The 22074-nt window shown below is 42.6% G+C and overlaps 1 protein-coding gene across 1 annotated transcript in view; it reads right to left on the bottom strand.

Moving 5' to 3' along the window:
- Positions 1–21286, bottom strand: part of Snap25 (synaptosome associated protein 25) — a 74080-nt gene extending 52794 nt beyond the window's left edge. The window contains exon 1 of the mRNA XM_050134480.1: positions 21154–21286. The gene's annotated coding sequence lies outside the window, so the exon portion shown is untranslated. The remainder of the gene's footprint in view (positions 1–21153) is intronic.
- Between the last annotated feature and the right edge of the window lie 788 nt (positions 21287–22074).

Consider the following 22074-nt stretch of genomic DNA (forward strand, 5'->3'; position numbering starts at 1 on the left):
AGATGGGGTGGGTATCTAATTATTTATTACTAGCAATTCTTTTGCGGTGCTAGAGCTTGAACTCAGGGTCCTTTACATGCAAGTCAAAGAATGTGGGAGCTGGTTTTCTTCTTCTACCATGTGAGTCCTGGGAACTGAACTCAGGTCATAAGGCTTTTCTGCAAGCCCCGTTATCTGCTGAACCATTTCACCAGCCTGAGAATATGTTTTGAGTGGCCTAGACTTTTTCATGTAGGTGACTGCTTCTGTCTTTGTTTTGCTTTGTTGAGACAGGGTCTCTCTGCATAGCCCTGGCTGTTCTGGAATTCACTATGAAGATCAGGCCACCCACTTCTATTCTTGAGTGGAAAGTTTTACCCTTCTGGTCTCCCTAAAATCAGAAGCCTACTTGAGTTCTTGGTGCTGTTAGGAACGGAGATGGCAAGAGCCTCCCCTGTGACAGACCACTCTCATTCGGCCAGAATTTCCTTAACAGTGTTCCCTGAGGTTCCCGTCCTCTCCTCCCACAACGGCTCTTTTCCTTGCATTGCATATAGTTATGGGTTTGATTAGGTTCCTCTGACCAGACCAGACCATACCATCTTTTTAACCTTTGTGCAAATCTAAAATTTCGCTAACACAAAATAGTTTAAAACCACTCCAGAAATTATAATTTGATTGGTTTAGAGTAGCAGTTCTCAACCTGTGGGTCACGACAGCTCTGAGAGTTGAATGACCCTTTATCAGAAGTCACCTAAGACCATCCATTGGAAAACAGATATTCACGTATCTATGTTATCTCTCCTCCCAATGTAAGTTACAGCATGTAGGACGAGTTAGCTGATAGACCGGGTCAGATTAAGAAAGGCCTTATTGCCTGTATTATTATTTCAAAAGCCATGGATCTACACTGGAAAAAGGTACACAGTTGCAGGACATCACCAACCTCATTAGGCCTTGCAAATGCCTACCACTCCTTGTTAGTGAACTACATTTATTCTCATATTTTTTTTGTTTGCAGGAACAGATACCGAATCCTCGTTTTGTATATTGTATGAATGGATATTCAGATAAAACCACTGGAGACAAGAGTAAGGCAAATGGAAGACCTATGACCTGAGTGCGTATTGGAGGTTGACTGTTTAAGGAGCTTGAAGAGAGTTTGTGGGCAGTGAGAGGCTTCTCCTGTCCCAGTCTGTCTGTGCTAGCCTACTTATTTAGAAATTTCAGCCTTATGCTTCCTTGTATTTCTTAGCCCACAAGCCCCTCCGCACCCTCCCTGTAAGGTTACAACCATTATGGTGCAGGTGTCGTAACTGTGTTCTTGCTAATCTTTACCGGCAGGTGCATCTGTTTCCCAGATGCCGCACTTGCCGTAGCTCGGAGTTTACCCTCGTGACTCTGAAGAGCCCTGCCTGTGGCTGACAGGAGCACCCTCCCCTGAAGATGCCTGGGAGTCTGCACAGTCAAAGACTGAATAATCAAAAGTCAAAGTCACCGCCCTGCTTCAAAGCAGGACTAGAGGCAATTCTTATTCCAGGTGGGGATCAGGTGCACAGCATCTTCCAGCTGACACCATATCCACATGTGACTGTTCCCAGTTCCATCCTGTGTCCTCGCGTTCCTGTGAGTTTCACTTGAACTCAAATACACAAAATGCTGCCATTTTTAGGAGGTAGATTCAGCTTCCGTTCTTCACTGGGTGTGACGGAGCGAGGATAGATAGGGTTCTCTAGTGGCCTGGACTGATGGCACTTTCCTGCTGCCCAGTTCCGTCCCGCAGGAAACTCTCAGCAAGTCTTGCTGCCCTCCTTTCTGTGCCTGTTTTCTCACCCGCAGGCACAACTGGTCCTGCAGTTGCCTCCTGGTAGGTTTGTTTTCATTCTTGTTCCACTACACTCCCAAGTGTTCTTGTAAAAAGATACATCAGAATCTAAAAAGTCTTCAAATTCTTAGACCTTCTGGTGTCTTCATCCAAAGTCAGACTCCTTGCGAGGCTCATACACCCTGGCTCATCTGCTTCTTTCCTGACAGATCTTTTTACTCCCCTCCAACCACTGATCAACTGACGTTCTTCCAACACACCAGACTTGGTCTAGCCTGTAATGTTCTCCCAATCTTCTCATGTCCAATCCCTTCTCAGCATCTGGCATCAGCTTCAACTTCTCTGCAGAAAGATCTTCCCCAACACAAGTGCTATCTCTTCACCTTACTTTAACTTCCAACACAGTCCCTGTCTCTGTCTGTTATTTTTCTTGTCCCTCTGTCTGTTTGATGATGTCTATCTCTTGTCTTTACAATATCACTGCACGAAGAGCTCTCGCCTGTTATGTTCATCTGTTTGCCCGCTGCCTGGTGAAGCAGTTGGCATGCAATGACTGCTGGATAAATGTGTGGCCAATAGGAGGCAGTAGGGATTTCAGAGCTGTGGGTTTTAAAGCTCACTGTGAGGAAGGAGATCTAGTGTTGAACCCAGGGAGGCTCAGGGGAAACTGCTAGAATGTCCATAAATCACAGAATTAAGAGCTGTTGAGCCCCCCACTCGCAATTGCACCTGCCCTGCTAGCCTACCCCATTGAGGCGTGTCCTGATCCTAACCCAAAGCTAGGCTGCCTTCAGGAAAGAAGAACAACAGCATTGTTGTCCAGAAAGCCCACACTGAGAAACCTGGTAGTTGGCACTGGGCCTCCCCTGAGCGGGGCCACAACCCGAGGCCCCAGGCTTGGCCCTCCTTGAGGCTCAGCATGGTGGCTGGGCATTCCTGTTTCTCCAGCAACAGCTTCACAGAGATGTTTCTCTAGCTCACTGCCAGGGCCCCCAGACCACCCCGCTGTGATTGCTGGCTCCACTGAGCACTGAGGCCGCTGGCATCACTCCCCGGGTTGCTAATAGCAAACACAGGAGGAGGACTGCTCCAGAGCCCCCCTGCCTGCTCTTCTAGGGCTCCATAGGCCTAGCTAGCCCTGGGATCATGATTGCAGATTGAGCAATCAAAGTCAGAAAAACAGCCGCAGGCCCCAGCTCTGGCGGTCAGGTGGAGCTGGCCTGCAAACATCAAAATCCCGCAGTTGAGGAGCCTGGCCGCTGGAAAGGCTTTGGGGGCCCCTCACTGGGTGGGCCACGTGCACAGAGGCTGCTTTAAGGTAGCAGCATGCGCTGTCTAGGAACCCGCGCTACAGGACCTCGGAGGGAAAGGAAATCAGATCTCTGATAAATTCCTCACGGCTCCTCAGAGTATCACCTTTTCTGTCTCTAAATGGAAATTCGAGTTTCCACTGCACCTGACCTGGGTGAGTATGGGAACAATTGTATACTTAGTGCGCTTAGCTTAGGGTCTGGCAACAACTGAAAAATCACCATTTGCTTTTAAAGGAATTCTCTAATGCTTGTACCAGTGTCTGCAGCCACCAAATTAAGTCTAGTTTGTATTTTCAAAAAGTGGATAATGCCAGGCATGGAAGCATCTGTTTGTACTTCCAGACAACAAGGAGGCTCAGGTGGACTGCCTGAGCCCCACTGGCTTGAGAACTGCCTGGGCAATATAGAAAGACTTGATCTCCAAAAATAAAAAAAAAAATGAATCGTGAGGAAAAAAGTGTGCATATTTGGGCCTAGCAAGATTCAGTTATGTTCCAAAATCAAACTACCGATGTGAAATCCCACTCTTACCTAGGAACAGTGTCCCTTCAAACATTCTGTTCTTATTTGGATTTTCTCCAGAATACTTCCAATACTTGAAATGTCATTTACGTGTTTGTGAATTTCTCATGTGATCATGCAGAGGGGTGATGTTTTCACCAGCAGCAAACCACACATATCATTGGGTTCACATTCATTATAATGATTGAGGAATTAACACTGAGTGATGTATCCATACTAATGCGAGTCCTCACCTGGTAATGTTTGGGGCATCCTTGATGTAAACAAAGCTACTGGCCTTCCAGCAATAGAAAAGGCCAATGCATATACTTCTGTATATTATTAAATAGTATGTACTATACATAGTATATACTATAAATAATAAGGACTGTGCTGTTTGTTATACTATATATATTATTCACTGCGTTATACTTTATGTCACTACTTTAGAGTATGCTGCCATTTATGAAAAATGTTGACTAAAACAATATTCTGGAGCATAGGAATGGCCCAGTGGTACAGTACCTACCTAGCATTCATGAGACCTTGGGGATCAGTCCTTATCACCATTCAGAACCAACCACCTATGTAATAATAATAATCCCTGTTGCCCCCAGAGGTTGTCCTATCTATTTCACGTATATCAAGTCTCTCAGTTACATAAAGAACCCGCATAGAGTGACTCAGCTCCATCTAAGTGAGCAGGCACAGTCTATGAGATTCACAATGGAGAACGCCCAATATTTTTCAGAACCTGTTCCCATCATTAAGCCACGTGTGCTCAACTTTTCCCCGAGGCCACAGAAGAGTCATGACATTCTGAGAAGGTTCAAAAATTCCCCGGAGAGGTATGTAAGGTGGGATTTTAAAGAAAGTCTGAAGGGATCTGTAATATTCACTTTCTGTTAAAACACTGCAGATATTTTTTTTTTTGTCCTTTAAATGATATATTTGACACTCTTTGATCTATACCAGGGTATTTTCCATCAACGACTTCTATCCCCTTTGCTTAAGTTTGTCTTTTCTTCATTTTGTTGTGCCAGGGATGAAACCAGTGTTTTATGTGTGCTTTCGAAGTGCTCTACCACTGAGCCACATCTTAGTTCTCTGAGTACTGACTTTATTTTCAGTTTGGGACCTGCAAAGGGTAGAGTCCCTCAGTCACTCCCTGATGCTGGTGCTGGCTACATGGGATGTACAACAGAGCCCTCCAGCATCCTGTGTGCCTGCCCATCCTCTTTGTAGTTTTAGCCCCTGGGAAAAACAGTCTTGGCTGGTAGCTACAGTGTCCTCTTCAAGACCCTGAGGGCAGTGCCTCTCTATCACTCTTTCTTGTCAGACTGGAGATAATTATTCTCTCTCTGTGTCCCATACCACCCCTCAATACCAGCGACACTAATCTTACATATTGGCTTGATATTAGAAAAAAAATAGCTTTGCCAGCAGAGGGAACACAGATGTGAGTGGGGGTGGGTGGGAGAAGCGGGTGTTTGAGAGTGTCTAAGAACTCAGAATTTCAATGTTGTCAGCTTGAAGCTAGTGGATACAGTTGCCTCAGGTAAGAGAGTCTGGAGAAGGAGAGGGATAAGCCAGTGCTGGAGAAAGCTTGGCACACCCAAGAGACAGGAGTGAGAAATTCCTTGGTGTCAACTCAACCACAAGAGAGAAAGGAATAAGAGGGATAAAGAAGGGAAAGGAGAGGAAAGAGTCAGGACATATGGTGGCGGTGACAGGGGTAAGCGAGGTTGAGCTGTGACTCAAATCAGCAGGAGACTAGAATCCCCACCTAACTGGGATGCGGGAATGGGGAAGGGGGGCGCTTATGGTGGCTGGAGCTGGGTCTTAGAGGCAGTTCTTACAAGGAATCTCAGCCTTGTCATTTTAAAGGTTAGGGACATACGGCAACTTATTTAACCTCTCCGTATATCCGTGCATAGATGCTGAATACATGACGTGCCCCAGGGAGCAGCCGGTAGCCATGGTTGCTGCATAGGACTCCCGCTTTCCTGCCCTTCAGGTAAGGGATTTGCACATATCGTGCACTCTCCTCAGAGGGGGCTTCCGCTAGAATGGGCCTCAGCAAGGGTCACCCTGCTCATTAACGACCTCTCCGTGACTTCCTTCAAAGTCTAGTCTAAATCCCTTCCTCACCAGCCAGCACTTCCTAAGACCACTGTCCTGATTAATTGCAGCTATTCACAGCCTTCAAGCAGGCTCTGCTTCTGGATGAACCCAGGGTAAAACAGCAGTCTAACTAAATAATTGAGACTTTATGTTTTGACTTTGGACTGGCACAGGACCTGAAGAAGTAGTCAGGCCATCTACCCAGGGGTTGATCTTCAGGGGTCTACCATCTGATGTCAGAACTGAGTCTAAAAATCATGCAGACTGAAATCAGAGCACGCTTGGAATATGTCCGGTTGGGTGGCCTGTGAACCAGCTGCTCCTTGGTACTCTATAGACTGACAAAGGAGAGGGCTCTAAGGGCTTCCAGTCAGTTGCCTGGCTTGTTTTCCATGATGCGGCAGCATAGTGGCAAAGTCTTCACGGTTATTTTCCGGTGCCTCCTCCCTTGGGTTCCCTTTGCTGGTGCTGCCTGGGAAGAGGGCTGGCTAAGAATTGTTTCTAGCATTGTAAGTGGTTCTGATAATTAAAGGAGAAACCAGGGTTTTCTTGATTGAACGTGAAACATGTCTGGAGAGACAGAGAAAAAGCTTCAAATACATTTGCCTTTACTAAGACTGGTCTAAGAAAAATTTCATCAAATAGAAAAATATCACAAAACAATAAAGTATTTGCATTTATTTTTCTAGTTCAAAACCAGAGAGTCATACTTATCCTTAATGTTCAATGTTCTGAGGGAAAAAAAATCTTCCTCTTTTTTTTCTCCAGAATTTACATAGTATTTGGGTCTGTGATGGTTCAGCTTCCTTGGAAAGACAAGGTTCATGCTACAGATGCCCTGTTCAGATGAAGGCATCCAGTTCTTTCATGTAGGGCTCCAATTTTGACTGGAAAGGCATTGGGAAGCCTGTGGTGGCAGCAGGAATGATCTTTGGCTAAATTCTCTGGCTTATGTAACTGAGTAGTAGGTGTATGGTCTCAGGATGGATAGGAATGCTCCATGCAAGTCTGCTTATAGAGGATGTAGTTCATTTGCATCACCATCCAGTCAAATCCAAAAGAAGTATGTCAGCAATGATTCAAAAGGAGCCTTATCCATTTCACCAAGAGGCCAGCTCTGATTTATGGGGTCAGAGTTTTTAGTCAATTGGGAGGATACCAGTTGGGAGCATGAAAGGTCTACCTCTTGTGAATCTCAAGTCTTGAGGTGGAGAGCTAACTTCCACTTTAATAATACATAAAAAATTGAATCAATTGTTAATTTAAAAAAGAATGAGACTATTGTTAAGTTAAAAAATAAGGAAGGACAGAAGGAAGGAAAGATGTCAAAAGGAGGGAGGGAAGGAGGGAGGGAAGAGGGAAGGAAGGAAAGAAGAAAGGAAGGAAGGAAGACAGACTAGATTCCTAGAGTATCTGAGAAAAAGGAGACTAGAACAAGTGAAATGAGGACATGAACTTAAAGCTCAGCTTGTGGATGCAGTGGTACCATGTGGTACTCCAAGTACACATTTAGACTCAGTTTTTTTTTCTTTTTTCTGATCGGTGTACATTCCTGTATTCCATCATCCAATTAAATGCTAATTCTTAATGTTTACCTTCCCATTGGGCCAAAGATGACTCAACTTTACCTTGGTCCCCTTTGGTGACTGAGAAACAAGTTATAATTAGTGGATGCAGAGACAGAAGTTATCTCTTTCCCTCCCCCTTTGTGCCTAAGGAAATTTTGACATAGCTAAATATGATGGCTGATTGGGGCACAGAGCAGCATCTTTTCCCACTGTACCACGTATGCCTTTCTAATGCCCATGTATTAATGAACATAGGAAGAAGCTTAGGCTTAACAGGAAATTTGCCACCTAATTCCACCTTCAGTGCAAAGCTTTTAGGTTTTGTATTAATCAGAGAACTTCAGCTTACAGAGGCCATGTTTGTCCCAACTCATCCGTCAGTATTTCTGGCTCCACAGTATAGGCATGGTAAGAAACAAAATGAGCCTGAGGAAGAAAGACTGGGACCAAGGCCCAGATTATCTCTGTCCCCTGCTACTATGGGACATAGAGATTTTAGACTTATTTTCTTTCTGTGCCTGTAACAATAGGTATCATTGATCTTGGAATCTCGGAGAAAGATGAGATGACAATAGGAAGATGAACCTATATTGTTGAGATCACAGTCTAGTTTGGTTTTGCTGGTGGTCAGTGATGGAATCAGATGCCAAAGGGACTGCTTCATCATTGAGCCTTGAGATGATTTTGTCTTTGCTTAAGTGCTAAGTGTCACCTCTCAGAGAATCCTGTCTTTACTCGTCCTAAACCACCATTATACCTTGTGGTGCTATTAGACTATCCCCTGTCCTTTATTATTTTGTTCACAACATTGTCAATTGTTCTCTACTGGAAAGTAGCTTTTATCATAGTGCTGTGTTCTCTGTTTATTCCCATTGCTTGGAACTGTGCCTGAAATGTATCGAAGGAGCAACAATTATTCAATAAATTTTATAAGGAAGGATTGTACTATAGAACCATGAAAGTATGAATTCAAGAGGATGTAAAAGATGCTTGTTTCTGATCTTATTAAGTTTCCTAACACAATTTCTTTCCTCTAAAGCAGAAGATGTTATACCCAATATAATATTTTCGGGGGTAGCATATATGTGTCTGTGCTTTACAAAATATGGGATTTTATTATTTATCACTGAAATAGAATTCTTCTGGGCACTGGAGATACAGGTTTGAGCAACCTCACCCACCAACTCCATAGAGTTTGACTTGAAACTGGTTCCATCCCTCAATTAATCTGTGTAGCTCTAGCTTGTAATACATTTCCATGACACTACATACCTTCCCATTTGATTGGACACCTGGTCCAAGTCGGGTCAATCACAGGAATCTGGAACATAGAGTCCAAACAACAATGGCAATCCCCTGTCCATAGTAGGTCCACAGGGAGTACTTAATCATGCCATGCTTGCATTATGTATTAATGTGCAGAAATTGCATTAAATGTACAGAAAGTAGTAGAGACAGTTGGGGAGAGTTAGAGAAAAAGCAGGGAGGACATAGAAGGAGATGGGAGAAGAGATTATTTATTTGAGGAGAGTTTAAATGCTCATTTGGTTCTTTGAATTATTTTCTCTTTTTCTTCCTGTGATTTGACTGTTCAACATTAACTTAAAAATTTAAACTAATAAATCTTTTTTATCAAAGAAAATTCACAGCTGTTTTTAAAAAGAAACCATATGCAACACTCAAATGGCCATTTAATTAAAAAAGAAAAAAAACAATAACTACTCATGAATCTTTGATAGTTCAAACCATAGCAGATTTTCTATCCAGTTTTGAGGTTGTTCATTATCTGAGACCAAAGACCTCTGAAGTAAGAACAGGTAGGGAGATTCTCATCAGAAGAAAGAACAAAGCCAAGACTGAAAATCTGGAAGAGATGGGGTAGTGTTGCCAGGAGTAAAGAGGCACTGAGGTTTAGCCAGTGGCGGCACTGGCTTCAGCACTTGCTAGCCACCATGGTGAGGAGTTATGTCTGGGCCATGGGATTTCTTCCTTCTAAAAATACAGTCTTATAGGTCTATGCCACATCTTCAAGTATATGAGTCTAAACAAGAGAAGGCAAAAAAAAAAAAAAAAAGAAGAGAAATATGAGGTATGAGGATCCCTTCTATAAAGGCCATTGATGTTCTGGCCCAGGGTAGAAAACAAAAACTTGTAGATCCTAAGTGGGAGCAGGCCATTTCTTGTGGAGGCAACAGGGGCAGGGATGGGCGGGCATTGCTTTAGCTGTCGTACATGGGGCATCTTTGCTTTCTTGTATCCTACAAAGGCTCCAAGTAAGACTGTAGGTGGAGAAACAGGACTCCTGAGATACTAAATTTTGGCTAACTTCAAGAAAAGGATTCTAGAATACTAGATAGAGCCATTGTTACAAGAAACAATTTTCCATTGACCCCCTCCCCTCCCCAACACACACCTTTGACCCTTGTCCTCATCCTGTAGCCAGATACCTATCTGACTTATCCTTTAAATCTGTTCTGCCTGACCACAGCATCTTTAGTACTAAGTCAGAAGCAGAAACTGGACGAAATGGTTTTCTTCCTAATAAGGGCTCATCGATTCTTATCTTGTCTCACAAAATAGGAACCTCCACTTTTTCACATGACTGATATTGAGAAAATGGCCTTCAACAGTCCCTGCACCCTTTATTTGCCCCTTCCACCACCCTTATAGTGCTCTGTGAGATAGGAAACAGGCAGAGGGCATCATAACACAGTCTTCTGCTAGATTTCTTCTCTAAGATTGGCATGCATGTCCCCAGCCAAGTTGAGTTTTCTATGTTTCAAGATTGTAAGCTCATTGAGGCAGGTTCTGCTCCTCTGAAGGGTCAGACCTAAGGGGTCCTAGTTTCTCCGTCTGACTATACATATTTCTGCAGCCCTCTGTTCTCACAGGTTCTAATACTGGAAAAGAGGATGAAGTCTGGTAACCTGATTTTGGCTATAACCACTCTCTCCCCCCAAATTTAGCTCGAACAAAATGCCAGGCATTTTAGTCACTACCCCTTATCTTAGTATAAGGCCCTTCATGCAGAGGAGAGTGGCAATTAACACCTTAGGATCCTTAAAATATCTTGACCAAACACTCTCCTATGTAAGTGTGGAAAATAGAATCTACCACTCAGTATGTTGCTATAGAGATTAAATATAAAACTAACTACAACAGATAGGACTATGACAACTCTCACCCAGTAGTAATGTGGACAGAATATGGGGCTTCAAAACTTTTTGTCTGCATGATCATTTGCCTGCTAGGCTTAGATCTGCAGAACTTTCCCCCAAAGGACACTGAGGTCATTGCTGTATACAATATCTTGGGAAACTGCCTCCATGTTTGACAAGGATCTTGCTGTGCAGGCAACCTTGGAACAGTGTGCTGTTCATAAGACTTGCCTATGTCCATTTTATGTTTATTAGCTTAGAGATGAAGCTAAATGTTTTTAATACATGTAGGAATCAAGTACCAAGTTAAGCTAAAGAAAGACCCTGTATTTACATGTCTTTGCTTGTATATTCTATGCACATACAAACACACACACATGCACAAATATCTGATCAGAAACCTAACCCCATCCCATACCTCTCAGCAGAAAGCTGAGTGCAAAGCACTACCAACAGATGCGGTTTGGGTAACTGTTCACTGAGCAGCTTTCAGTACATTTCTTTTACACAGAAAACCAATCTTTTTTGTATTTTATTTTTTCCTCCTCAAGGGACCTTAAAATGCATAAGTCAAGAGTGGGATAGTGTTTAGTTAAGTGAAAACTGAGCCTCTTTGGGTATCTAAATATCATTCTAAAAATCATGAGGCCCTTCCCAAATTAGAAATGCTATCAAAGGCGTTTAAAAACCTTCCCCTAAATAAAACATCAAATACTCCTGATACATCTTCCCAATTTATCATGCATGCTGCTAAAGCTAAAAAGCAGTGTGATATCATGGCCTGTTGGTTCTCTAAACAGACAACACAATAAAGAAGAAAAGAGGCATATCCTCTTCAAATAACCTGCAATCAAGAACTCCAGAAATATACTGTGGCTTCACTGGCTAACGGAACCCAGGAATCTGCTTTTCTCTTTCAGCATGCTAGAGGTAACTGTACTCACAGCAGGAGATCCTTAGGGCCACTTGGCATTCGTAGCAGCCCTCACTTTCTTTTAACATGTGTGAACACCAAGGCTCAGTTCAGTTCAGTTCAGGTGAGTTGTTCAAGGTCATAGAGCTCAAGTGGTCTAGCTGGTCTGCAGCCTCTGGAACTAGCTCTTGTAGACCACGTTGGCCTCAGACTTACAGAGATCTGCCTGCCTCTGCCTCCTGAGCGCTAGGATTAAAAGCGTGTGCCACCACTGCCCAGCTTGTTGGGGGTCACCACAACAAAAAGGTTTCTCTTAAAGAGTCACAGCATTAGGAAAGTTGAGAACCACTTTCCATTAGGAAAGTGTAGAAGGGTCTCAATGGATTATGCGTAAATGTGAAAAACTCATGGGGAGAGAGGAAAATGTCAAATGTGGACTTTACATTCAGAAAGACAAGAACTCCAGATGTTTTTAGAGAGATTACATGAATTAACCTAAGCCAAGGGTTAAGTATAGTATCTATCAGGCATTTAGTCAATTATTTGTTTTTGTCTTTGTGATCATTGAGTGTCATTGTTTATACATTCTGCAGAATATTGAGTACAGAGCTATTGTCTATGAGTTTTTAAATAATGAGAAAGTATGGAGGAAAAGCCATTCAGTTGGGTACATACATTGGGTTTTTTATGATAAATTAGGCCATGCTAAAGTCTATATTTTTCTCTTTTAGGAAAGAAGATGCTGGCAGCTGGCAGTTAGAGGATATTTAACGGAGAGCCAAGTCAATATGGACAGCACGTACATTGCATGCCCATCCTAATAAAGCGGTATGTGGTTCTGAAGACAAGGGCTGGCCAAAGACACAAATTAATGACTCAGTGTATGTATAGGCAATGATTAAAAATACCATTTGATACTAATAAATGATAGAGAGCTTTAAATGTATGCATTTTGTGTGCTAAATGATTTCATTATAGGAAAGTGACTTAAATCACTCTTAGCTAATGGCTTTAAATCTCAATATAATTCTGCTTTCAGTATTACTTTTCTTGAGAACTCTCTGTTCTCCATTATCGTTTTAACCCTTGGCTCACAGATGATGAAACAGCATAGCAGAATATTAATTGTTTGCTGTAGTTTGGTAGCCAGTGGGGGTGAGCCAAGGCACCGCTTTCATACACAATTTTATTCCAATATTTAGGGTGAATCTACCTACAGGGCTATGGAACAATTATTGCACTTTTCCTGATTGAAATGTTTGGTCAATAAAAGGCAGAACTACTTAAATGGGTGGAATTCACTTCTCTGAAAAGAAACGGGAATATCCCCAGCCACTCACTCATTCCTGTATACCTGGTGCATGCAGGGCACTAAGGAATCAAGAGCGTTAGTCTCTGATCTCTGGGGCTTCCATTTCTACTAAGGAAGAGAAATGCATAGGTAGGTAATTATAAAGCCATGCCATAAACCTTCAAGGGAGGTGAGACCAATGTTAAATAATAAACAGAAGTCAAATTCTAAAAGTAGGGACTGGGGAGCTAACCTTTCTGAATCCCTGAGTGGTGGCCCATAGTGGAGAGCTTACAGGGGACGAAAGTACAAAAATATTGCATTTTCTCTCCTGGCCACCTTGTTTTTGCATTGTCCCATGAAGTTCAGATAGGAGGGTAAGTTTTCTGGCCCTCTGGTGACATGTTTTTTGATGCCTCGTTCTCTCTCCATTGGTAAGAAGTGGTTTAGACAGGGAGATAACCCTATGAAGACAGATGTTGAAATGCAAAANATATCATCTAGTGATTGTCAAGTAAATGAAGACAAATTTGCACTAAGTCATATCTTGTTTGTTTAGTCTAGGTGACCAAGGATGTTTCTTAATATATTCATTCGTGATATAGTAATCTTGCTGTAGGTGGGTACAAGAAACCTACTATCAGATTAATTTCATATGCTGATTTTTTATGTATGTGTGAATGTGTGTGCATGTGTGTGTGTGTGTATGCGCATGTGCCTGGGCACGCATGGGTGCTCATGCGTGTGGGTGCTTATATGTCTGGAGGCCAGAAGACAAGCGTAGGAATGCCAGGAATTCAGGAATGCCATCTGCTTCCTTTGGGACGGGGTCTCGCATTGGCCTGGAGTTCATCAATTAGGATAGACTAGCTGGCCAGTGAGGCCTAGCCCTCCTGTCTCTGTCGTCCAGGCACTGGAATTGCAGGCATGTGTCGCCATCATTTCATGTTTCTCCTGTGGGTTCCGGAGATTGAATTTACATCCTGGTGCTTGCAATGCCAGCACTTTATTAGCTGAGCCATCTTTATAGCCTCCCGAGTTCTTTTCTAAGTTGTGGTTTTAAAAGCTCCTATTTGAAACATGCCTCTTAAAATCCTACTGTCTGAATGGGGTATCCTCAGCATGTCAAACTGAGAGCAGAAACATACTTGTTTACTGCTGTAGCTCCAGCGCCAGGACAGAGTTTTCTGGGTAAACGGCAGCTTGTTCAGAAAATATTGCCGAGTAAATGAACAAAAGTGCCATAGTAACCGCTGATGATGTTTGGGGAACGCATGGGCAGTCAAGTTAGAAATGCCTATCATGTTCAGGAATTTCTCAAACATGAACCAGGAATAGGATTTTGATTTCTAGTAAAAATCTTCTCACAAAGAAATTATAATGGACTTTCTCATTAAAATAAAAAAAAAAAGTTCGATGGACTGCCTCATATGAACCCAGTTTAGTGGTGTTCTTCCCAGCAGGCTTTCTGGTATTTATCTCCCTCTGCTTTCCATCTATCAATAAAGAAGTCACAGTGTGATTTATCTATGGCTAGCCATCAGAGCAACCTCTAATAACTACACGGGAATTTAAGAAATTGACTCTTTTGTATCTCCCAGTCATATTCTCTGAGGCTGTGCAACAGAGAAATATAAATAAAGAAGACGAACGGCTTAGCCCCACACTCTCCATAGAAAGGGAATTCAGCCATGCTCTTTGGAGGGCAGACAGAGCTCGTCTGAGAGCATTCTCTAAAACAGAAAGGAGGCAGGGGTGCAGTACTGAACTCTGGCCTCAGGGGGGCATCAGAGAGACTTTCATTTCCTCCAGAGCTGCCCAATATAAGGCAGAAACCACCAAAGCAAGTCTGCAGACGGTGGGACCTCGTCTTCCAAGTTCAAAAATCTAGAACTAGTGACATATGAATAAAAGAAGGGAAAGGGAAGCTGAGGCCAGCTGGTCAGTGTGGACCATGTCGCTTTGGGAGAAAATCGCCTTACCCTTCAAGTACAAAAATGGACCGACCACCTTGGAAGGCAAGAAGTGAGTCAGCAGATATACAGATCCCTCTACCCTGGGATCACCAGGACGAAAGAACAACGGCATAAGGGTCAAATATACCTTTCTTGTTGATCAAACTGCAAGCCGTAAATTTAGCTGAGCAGTCATTTAGCATCAACCCCAAGGAGGCATCCAAATTCCCTTTCTCTAGGCTGAATGAAAAGGAGAGACACTAATAGTTAAGCAGTATTCCCCTGAGCCATCTCTTCTGGGATGCAGATTTGTTTATAATAGCAGGTTAATTGCAGATAAGGTTAATGTTTGTGAGTCAGCAATAAACCAAAAAAGCAAGCAATCTGTTTGATCTCTTCTTGGCTTGTAACACTTTACCTGGAGGGAGCAACACTGCAGCTGATCAAGCATTCTTTGCTGAGATATGTGAATTTCTGTGTGATGGGGCTAGAACCCGGGACCTCACAAATGTCAAGCAAGTCCTGTGTGATCAGTTTTTGTACTGGTCATAGGTATTATATGATTCAGTTAGTACAGAAATATTACGTTAAAAATACTTAGCAGCTCAGAGACTCTACACAGGTATCCCTTCTCTCGTCTAAATGGCAGATGAAAAGCGAAAGTTAGAAATTAACAGCCAATAAACTGCCTTAAGTAAGACACAGAAGTTGAACAAAATGGAATCTTGAAATGAAAAATTTTAAAGTAATTTATTTTAAAAAGGAATTAAAAATGCCTGGGAAGACTGTAGGATATAATATGTGCCAGATGCTTACAAATCTAAGAAAAAGGGCTGACACTCAAAGCAGCGACGATGTAGATCAGAGCTGTGAGGCAAAAGTCAGGATTCCTTGACTGACTAGAAAGATGATATCAAATAATGTTTCAGTGGGGAAATAACAGGGGGCGAAGAAAGGGATATGATACCGGGCATGCATGAATCATATGATCTGAGCAGGCAGGTTGGTGACCAAAGCATGGCTGGGAGCTGAAAGTCTTTCTTCTGAAACCCACACACGTTGCTGAGGGTTTCAGCTGCATCGGAATGGCAGCTATACTGACCAACACAGCCTGTGGGTGAGTAGATGAAATTTTATAGTGCCCGGGAGAGTTTTTAAAAGACTGATTTTGAAACAGGAAATTATAAACACTTGCTTCAGCATAGCAGTGGGGCTCCTGGCTCCCAACCAGCATACCCACAGGAATGCCTTGCTACCCAAATGAGGAGGAAAAGATGGGAAAAAAAATTATGTGCAGAGGTCTGCAGTGTAGTGTAGGGATTGGGTGCTTGCGTAGCATGCTCAATTCTCTGGGTTCAATCCCTAGCACACAATCAATCAGTCAATCAATATATCAATCAATTTCTCAATCTATTTCTCTATCTATCTATCTATCTATCTATCTATCTATCTATCTATCATCTATCTATCTATCTATCTATCTATCTATCTATCTATCTATCTATCTATCTATCTATCTATTAATGCATATTCACTGTGATTCACTTGACTAGTAGGAAAATAGACGATACAAGAAATAACACAGTTCATTAGCTTACAGCCTGGTCTCCGCAGTCAAGCTGCTACATTTATTCCTGGTTCTGCTCTCTGATGCATCATTTGGTTTGTCTTGACTCTACCTCAACTCCCTCACCTACAAAATCAAAATGATATGAGTAACTTGGCTACAAAGTTGTTACCAGCACTTGACGAATTAGCAGCAGAGGTGACTCAGGCCTCCCCAGCCCCCAAAGTGCTTTGGATTAGTCACCGCCTTCGTACGTCTGTCCTTTCAAATCAAATTCACGACTTAATAAATGCTATTTAGTGTTACATCTGACACATCTGACTGTAGTTTGCATACTTCATTTAAAATGAGAATCCACTTGAACTTGTTCACAGTTAGAAATGCAGCAATCTCACTAAAGATAATTAGAAAACACAGCAATACAAATAGCAATTCTGAAACCTCTTTTCCTTCATAAGACTAATTTTCTTGAACCAGTTTCTCCACTCACCTGCTTCCTTGACACTGTGATTCATTCTTCCTTTCCTCTTACCTGAGAAAGGTTCTCTGGACCCAGGTTCACAACTTTCTCCTAAAGCTTAAATGCCACCACAGCCCCAATTTCCCCTGGGCAGTGAACCTGGAGGTCAAAACATCACATTTTTTCCTACTAATGTTTTCGTAAATAGCAAAAAAGGGAAATTTCCTCATGCTTCATAGTCAGAAGGAAAGTAACAAAACCTTTAGCTGCCGTTTCTTCCTCTGCAGTGATGACGTGTTGGCTTTTTTGGTTTAGTGTTTCTGTCAGTATCTGGAATTTTGAGGTTCCATCTTGAGAGTGGTAACTACAAGGTTAAAAAGGGGAATGCATGTAGTTCAGACTTCAACCTAGCTCTGGGATATCGGGAGCCAACAAGAATCAGCAGCTTAGCAGGAAAAGAAACCTGTTCTGTCCTCCACTGAAGCTCCCAGCTCCCCTGGATCCTAGGTTTGGACACTGGTCCTATTTGTCACGCAGCATGAGACATGTAAAGAATTTCCCCCTCCCTGCCCCTCATTCAGTGCATCTGCCAATTTGGAAAACTCAGAGGAAGGGAGAGAGGTTTCTATACCATGTTTATTATTCAAATATGCATTCTAGGACCTCGGCTCACCTGGTTCCTGACCTTTTAATTTCCTTGGCATGAGCTCATCTCAAATAATTTGCTCTAGAAAAATGGAAACTACAATTTCCTTCTGGCGAGGGGCTACATGTCCACGTAGGTATACATATCCTAAAGAGTGATGGGAAATGAAGTTTTTTTTTTTAATGAATTGCCCTTGATGAACTAACATTTCCCTTTACTTATATGGATTAAACCACCCTGTCAACAGCAGTCCCTGGATGTTAGCCAGGACCTGGTTGCTTTGTTATTTATATCAGTTTCTGCTCAGAAATCAACTTTAGGATATAATATCTAATCCTAAACTTGGCATTCTAAGCCTTCCATGGAAGGCTCTAATTCTATTCTAGAAAATTCTTCTGCAGAAGCTTTCTGCTACGTTCAACTGGACAGACATTTTCAGGGTTCCCCGAGCAAAGATAGCTTCGCTTACATAACTTGAAGTTGTTTACTTAGCTGATCGTTCTAATTTCTATTTAACCTTTCAAAGCCAGCTCAAGTCCTATGTCCGCTTTCATTATGCCTTCCTCTGAAACTGTATTCCTTGCTATTGGTCTTATTTACTGAGAAATGAATTACTTACAGTCTCATAATTTTCCCTGATGTTTTACTGCTTTTTCATTCTGGTATTATGTGATGTTTTATTACTTTCTATTTCTATTAAGATGGTTATATGCTAAACTTACTGAGGTCAAAAACCATATAACCATGAAATTTTATACCCCACAAGGGGTTCATTTATGTATCTGCTACTTCCTGATTGATCAATATCTTCCTATTTGGTTGATGCTTGCTGGCAAGGGATGACATTGCAGAAATGTATCCAGTGCTGAGGCCAAAAATCCATGAATTTTCCTACCTTTCTAGAGCTGTAAAGCAATCTAATAGTTTAAGAAGCATTGCGTATTGATAGTGCATCATTTAAAAAAAATCACAATATTCTTTTGCTTCCTCTTTCAATTTCTTGATTAAATTGTTTTTATTTCTACTAATGGTCAAAGCCAACATGCTCTCCTGAAGGCCATCTGCTACAAGGTTGCTAGGAGTCACCAGAGGATCAATCAATTGTTAAGTGATAACCTTGACTCTAGGGTTAACATTCAGAGTTTAGGAACATCGTTTAACAAATTAAAGGGCAGTCTGCCTTGAAACTGTCCATATTTTAAAAAGTAAAATTGTCAGTTCCTGGGAGCTTTTACCACGAAGGGATTACAGAAGTTGTAAATTATTTTGTGTTGGGAATGCCTAAATGTAGAAAACAATAAACAAACAAGCAGGTACCATCACAGGGTCGTGTGACCGTCTCCTGGCTCATCCTCACACCCCTCTGCTCCTGCCTCTTTCACCACATTGTCTTGGATTTTCAAAATTCAAACTTAAAATGAGGGAAAAAACTTATTATTTTCCTGCTGAAGATTGACAATGAAATAAACATTAAATCTTTGTCCCAGTTACATTTTCCTTTATTTTCTCAGCTAGCTAGTCTATATTTAGCTGTGCAGTCGTCCACATTACCTCTTTCTCCCAGCTCTGCACCCTTTGGCAGCTTTACCGCAGTCCTGTACCCCTTTCCTCATCTCCCCTTAGCAAATAAACCAAGCAGTGATTACTAATGTTCAAGCACACAATTCAGGAAGCGTTAGGCTTTTCATTTGACGCAGCTACGCAGGGCTGTCTGGATGTGCGCTATAATGTTAGAGCATTTAAATAGACTCTTGTCCGTATTTTTGCTTCCACCTTCCACCAATAAAACATAGTTGTTTATTATATCTGAAGATTTCCGAGTTATAAACTCCCATGCAGCTCCATAATCTTGGATAAATTTCCACTGAAGCAATTTACATCTCCATACAGTAATATAATCAGCATATACATACATGGAAGCACACGGCTTTTCATGAAAAGGAAAAGTAACCCAGAAATAACCAGCTGTGGATAAAGTAAACCTTTTACATAGACAAGTGATTTTAGTATCTCTAACACAGATGATTGGAGTTATGACTAAATAAACATAATTCAAAACCTTTGGGAGACGGGTCTTAAAAAAGGGGGTTGTACCAGCATTTCTTTAATGCATTGGATCATATACATACATACATACATATATATCTGTATCTATATATCCTTACAGATGAAGCTATCACTCTTGTTTACTAACTGCAGAAAGCTAATAATTTTAGTCCTGACACTTTCATGATAATTATGAAAATCTAAATCAAATAGATATTTATCCTTATAATGATTTTTTGCTCATGCAGAGTCTCTTTATTTCAGAGAAGAAAATAGTTATCATGACCTCAGCAAAATCCTGCAGTGCCATAATAGAAATCGCAGGAAACCTTGGGGTCAGATTCAGCCTCGCACCATGATCCTTTCACCTGCATAACCCTGAAGGACATGGTCGGGTTTTCCCAAGGAGGACCACACTTAATGTCAAAGTCTAAAGCAATCAATCTGCCATGACCAGTACTGATAGGAAACATACAAACTCCAAACCATGGCCAAAGAGATGAAAATTTCTTTTGGCTGTGTATGCATGTTTATACCTAGTTTTGAGAATAAATGGAGAAATAAGAGGGATTCATCCCTAAAACTGATTCTACTTAGTTCAGATGATCCACATTTTTAAAATCAAAAATTTAGGGAGGGAACTGTCCTATAAACAGATCGTACTAGCTTTTCCATATATGACCACTTCAGCCTACCCAACATAAACAGACATATCTACCCTGCGTTAAAAACAAAAATCTAACAATTTTCATGTCATATTGGGGATAAGTGACCGTTTTTAGAGCTGTGTTTATTTTCTGTCTAGAACAAGGCACAGGGAGAGATACAGAAGATTTCTACAAGTAGTCTATTATTTCCTGAAGCTACGTGGGAGGTGAGGAGGAGAGCAGGCAGGCAATTTTCTGTAAATAAATCCCTGTTGACAGGATTTATTTTTCTATCTTCCTTTTAATCTAGTATGCCAGCTCTGCTAAGAGTTTCTATAAGACCAGGATCTCCAAGAGAAAATTTGGCCTCCAGCCCTGGCCAAGCATCTCTGCAGCAGGTAATGCGGCGCTGCCGCCTGATCGCTGTCCGCGGTGCTGAAAGGTCAGGGCGCCGACGCGGGCTTTGGGCACTCCTGTCCAGGGTGCTGAGCTCAGGCCACCGCAGTCCTCCAGGCGAGCCCACTGGGCCAACCCTCCGCGGAGCTCTTCCACTCATCACCACCCGCCCGCTTGTAACTGACATGGGGCAGGCGGCATAAATCAAGTCTGCGGGGCACGGAGGCTGCTGTCGCCGCCGCAGCTCAGCTTGCCCAGGGCGGGAACTCCCCCTTTCTCCTCTCGCCTCCTCAGCTCCCACACCCTGCTTTCTATCTCCCTTGGGTAGCAGTGCCCTAAGGACAACAGTTAGAACGAACGACAAGATCGTGTTTTGCTTTTGCTTTTTGTTTTACAGAAAAAAAAGGAAAGAAACCCACAACCCTAATAACCTAAACATATCCCCAAACTGCATCGCAAGATGGAAGAGGGTCCCACGGCTGTTTCAAAAGAGTAAGTTATTATTCTGCACGCATCCTCGCTGTTTCTCCCCACCGCTCCATCTGCAGTGTCCCCATCCATTCCCTCTCCAAATAGCTAACCTCGAAAATACTTTTATGTAGCCCCAGGCAAGAGTCTAGGCAGACTTGCACATAGGGAATACCGCACCCTAAGCGCACCAACACTTGTATTTGTCCAGGCTCACTTAGACTGCCAGCTGCGGTCCCTTCTGTTTATGCGGCCATCCAGGGCCGGGACCACGATCCAGAGAGGGGGCTCTTTACCTTGGCTTCTCCAGAAGATGCTGTCCGCCGATCCCTGCAGGTCACAAGAGTGAAGGAGCCACCGGGCAGGGAGGGAAGGAAAGACAGCTCCTGACCTCCCCGAGGTTTCGTCTTCAATGCAACGTGAGCTCTGCCCTCATCAAAGATGGCCGTTCCTTTGACGTCAGCAGCTTTTAATAGCCGGCTCCTCGAGGGGCGGGGAGGAAGTGTGTTGGGGGAGGGCGGAGGGAGGAAGGTGGCTGGGGGCGGTAGGGGAGGAGCCGGGAGGTGTGGAGTGCTTGACTCAGCTCCCCGAACGTTTTGCAGTAAACCTTTTTATTTCAATTTTTTATAAACATCTAAATGGCCCGATTCTTCTGACTCCATTTTAGCACGGTCTTGGGAAAACACATATCTCTTTTGACTGTTTTCCCGATGGCCTATATATACCTTTGCTTATGTGTGTATGCATATGTGAATATATGGATGTGTACACAATTATAATGTAAATACATACATATTTACATGTAAAACGTTCCTCTGCCGACTTGTCTTGGTTGAGAGAGTGAGAAGAGAGGAAGGCAGGAGTAGAGGGCTGGTGATGTGAGTGGTTGGGGAAGATTGAGGTTAAGATTTATTTTCTCCAAAGAGGTCGGTCCGAAGAAGCCTCTCCTCCCCCCCCCACCCCCCACCCCCCACCGCTTCCGCCGTCACCAGCTTCTAATGAAATCAGGTTGCAGGGGTTGCTATTTTAATGAGTGATTATTGTAGCAAAAAGCAGCATTGCAGGTTTGGAGTTCTCATTTAATCATGGTCCGTTGGGGAAAGGCTCCCACTTTCTTTTAAAGTACGTCAGAGCAATTATCACCGAGGTAGCACTTGAGCTGGGGAAAGGATAGGGAAGCTAGTTAACCCCTACCAGCTTGGGTTTGCCAGGCTCAG

Source organism: Alexandromys fortis, unplaced genomic scaffold, assembly GCF_014885135.2.
Source record: "Alexandromys fortis isolate MF-2015 unplaced genomic scaffold, M_Fortis_MF-2015_v1.1 scaffold_6, whole genome shotgun sequence".
Lineage (NCBI taxonomy): Eukaryota > Metazoa > Chordata > Mammalia > Rodentia > Cricetidae > Alexandromys > Alexandromys fortis.